At 36.5% G+C, this 3,510-nt stretch overlaps 1 non-coding gene across 1 annotated transcript; it reads right to left on the bottom strand.

Moving 5' to 3' along the window:
- Positions 1-2,961: 2,961 nt before the first annotated feature.
- On the bottom strand, positions 2,962-3,033 carry TRNAH-GUG. Its single transcript has one exon. It is a non-coding gene; the product is annotated as a tRNA-His (tRNA).
- Between the last annotated feature and the right edge of the window lie 477 nt (positions 3,034-3,510).

The raw sequence follows: 3,510 nt of genomic DNA, 5'->3' as shown, positions 1-3,510 counted from the left end.
GCCGGTGGCGGCAATGGCGAAGCATGGATCGCTTCGGCAGGCAGTGTAGCGGTATCCGACGCTGGGGTGGCAGCGTGTAGTCGTGCTTCGAACGCAGTCCAGGATGCCCAGGAGTTGTGGAACGCACGACACAAATGCAAAGGAGATGGCATCGCGAAATCCCAGACATCCATATTCCGAGCCCTCCATAATTCGTAGAGTATTCCACAAATCTGATCTTTTAGGTAAACAGCAGATGTTGCTGAGCCTCCCAACCAAACCTCCACCCACTGCATAAAATCATAATCATCAAAGTTAGGGATTTGGTTGTGAAACATTCCACACACGTCTAGCATAAGTGCAAGTGCATAAAATGTGGAAAACATCTTCTTCAAACAATCCACAAGCCGGACAAATATTTGGGATTTCCACTCTTCTTCTAACTAAATTAGTAATGGTTGGTAAAACATTCATGAGAGCTCTCCATAGAAAAACCCTCCATTTGGGGGGAACTTGCAATTTCCATATGTTATTCCAAACTGAGCCAGCTGGGGTATGAATTTCCCCTAGGCGCCTGTACCCATTTTTAACCGTATATAGTCCCCTGAAGTCCCCCATCCAAAACCAATCATCCTTAAAATCCACACTCACCGGGGTTTGTAAAATTAAACTAGTGTCCCTGGGGGCAAATAGCTGTGTAATTAATTCCTGATTCCAATTCCCGTGCTCCTGGTTAATCAAATCCGCCACCACCAAGCCAGAGTACTGGTCATCCTGATTCGAGAGCACAAAGGGATCCTGTGGGTCAGGTAACCAAGGGTGGGACCAAACTTTGGTGGTTCTTCCATTTCCAATTCTTCGCCTGCATCCATTGCGGATAAGTTCCTGTCTAGCCATTATACTCCTACAAACATAACTCGATATTACCACCCAAAGTGGCCTCATAAAAAGTAGCATCAGGAAAATATCTTGCCTTAAAAACCCTGGCCATTAAAGATTCCGGGTTGGTCAACAGACGCCATCCTTGCTTCCCTAATAGAGCCAAATTAAAATCATGTAGACGTTTAAAACCCATACCACCATACTTCTTTGGCACACGCATCTTATCCCAGGCCATTCAATGAATACTATCCATAGTGTTACTCTTACCTCATCAATACCTGTTCATCAATCTTTCCAGCGAAGCACATAAAGTCACAGGCAGCAGGTATATACTCATGGTATAAGTAGGCATTGCCTGAGCAACACTCTTAAGCAAAACCTCCTTACCCGCCATAGAAAGTAGCCTCTTATTCCAGGAACCAAACCTCTGTCTTAACTTCTGTTCAACATATGAAAAAACATCTTTTCTGTTCCTACCAATAACTGAAGGGAGACCCAAATATTTTCCGAAATCCTCAGCTTGTTCAACACCCAGTCCCATAGCAATGGCATTCCTGGCCCCCATACTAGTGTTGCGGCTAAAAGAGATACTGGATTTATGAAAGTTAACAGATTGCCCTGAAAACAAATAACAGTTTCACATATTTGAATATATATTGTCCAATGAAACTGTAGTTATATCGAAATGATACTGTAGTTGTGTTGTAATGAAACTACAATGTATATAAAATGAAACTGAATAACAGTTTCACATATTTTAATGTATATTGTCCAATCAAACTATAGTTATATCGAAATGATATTGTAGTTGTGTTGTAATGAAACTACAGTGTATATAAAATGAAAGTGAATAACAATTTCACATATTTGGGTGTGTATTGTCCAATGAAACCGTAGTTCAATTAGAATTATAATTTAATGGTGTTGTAATAAGACTACAGTGTGTATAAAATGAAATTCAATAACATATCTCAACGTAATAAGACTATTGTATGTATAAATTCGAAAGAAACTGTAGTTAGAACAAAATGAAATTGTAGTTTTGTTGAAATGAAACTACAATGTATATAAAATCGAAGTGGATATGTTATACAAGCAGAGCTACTTTATGCGGAACAAATGTCATTTCTTTTCATTAAAAGAAACGGCACCGTTTTGGATCACGGCCCAGAGTATAATTTGCCTATTGTGTAGATCATATTATCAAATAGTGTACATTTAGTACTTTTAGTATATTAAAAATGTACATTGTATTCAAGAAAAATACATTATTTGAGTACTGAATGTAGTGTACATTCATTACACGAATAATGTACTTTTAATATATTAAAAATGTACATTTTGTTATAGTCCACGCAACAGTGGGGCAAATTATATCATGCACCGCGGTGCATGATCAATCATGCACCGCACGTCCTTTTTTTAAATGAAAAGAAACGGTGTTTGTTTTTCGCCGTTTCGCACCCTTTTGCAAAAAGTAACCCTATTATTCAATGTCATATTGTATACACTGCAGTTTCAGTTCAACACAACTACAGTTTCATTTCGATATAACTATAGTTTCATTCGATATTTATAGACTCAAATATGTGAAAATGTTATTTAATTTTATTTTATATACACTATAGTTTCATTAAAACACAACTACATGATCATTTTGATATAATTACAGCTTCATTGTACAATATACACTCAAATATGTGAAATGTTATTCAGTTTCATTTTATATACACTGTAGTATCATTTCACTATAACTACAGTATCATTTTGATATAACTGCAGTGTCGGTTTAGATATACTGTAGTGTCAGTTGGTGTTTAATACACCAAACAAACGGACTCCATTAACTATAACGGTGGGCCGTTTCTTTACTTAAAGAAACGACGCCGTTTTTTATCGCGATCTATGATATAACGAGTCTTTTTCAACAGTGGAGTGTGGACCATAGTCCACAGTCCACACAATAATTTGCCCTGACTGATTAAAGATGAGTGTATTGGGGGCCCAAATACGGGGTAACTGGACTGGGGAAATGCAAAATTATATTGGGGGCCCAAATACTTGGTAACTGGACAGGGGAAATGCAAAATTATTAAAATTTGTGGCTGCTGGGATTCGAGCCCAGGTCTCCACGGCCACAACGTGGAATTCTCACCACTAAACTACAGCCACTTTTGTTATTCCTCTTTGAACAATAAAATTATTTGAACTAAGGTTAAATGCATTGGAGAAAAATCAATCAAATTATGGCTGCTAAGATTTGAGCCCAAGTCTGAAGATTTTATTTATTAGAAAATGAATCTTCTGCTGGTCATCCACTACTGTTGCCAAATATCAAAATATTTAGGGATTTCTAGAATAAAAATTTAATTTACACTTCAACCCATTGCTAACACTTGACGTGGTTGGCAAATTTTAGTGTTGTTCAAAATGGTGTCGTTTCTACAATCTATATAATTTTAATAAGAGCAAATAATGTTAAGCCCTAAACTGTAATATAAAAATGTCGGTACGTAGTATTGTTTCTTAAAATGAATGGTTCATATTATTTTGATTTTAGTATTTTTTTTAATGATTTTTCTTATTTACCTTCTATTATATTATTGTTTTTCCCCTTAAATAATCTAAATTCCGTTAGTATAAACTTAG

The sequence above is a fragment of the Ipomoea nil genome, unplaced genomic scaffold (assembly GCF_001879475.1).
Source record: "Ipomoea nil cultivar Tokyo-kokei standard unplaced genomic scaffold, Asagao_1.1 scaffold2705, whole genome shotgun sequence".
NCBI classification, from domain to species: domain Eukaryota; kingdom Viridiplantae; phylum Streptophyta; class Magnoliopsida; order Solanales; family Convolvulaceae; genus Ipomoea; species Ipomoea nil.
The sequence above is the reverse complement of the archived record's forward strand: the minus strand, read 5'-3'. Positions and strand labels throughout refer to the sequence as shown.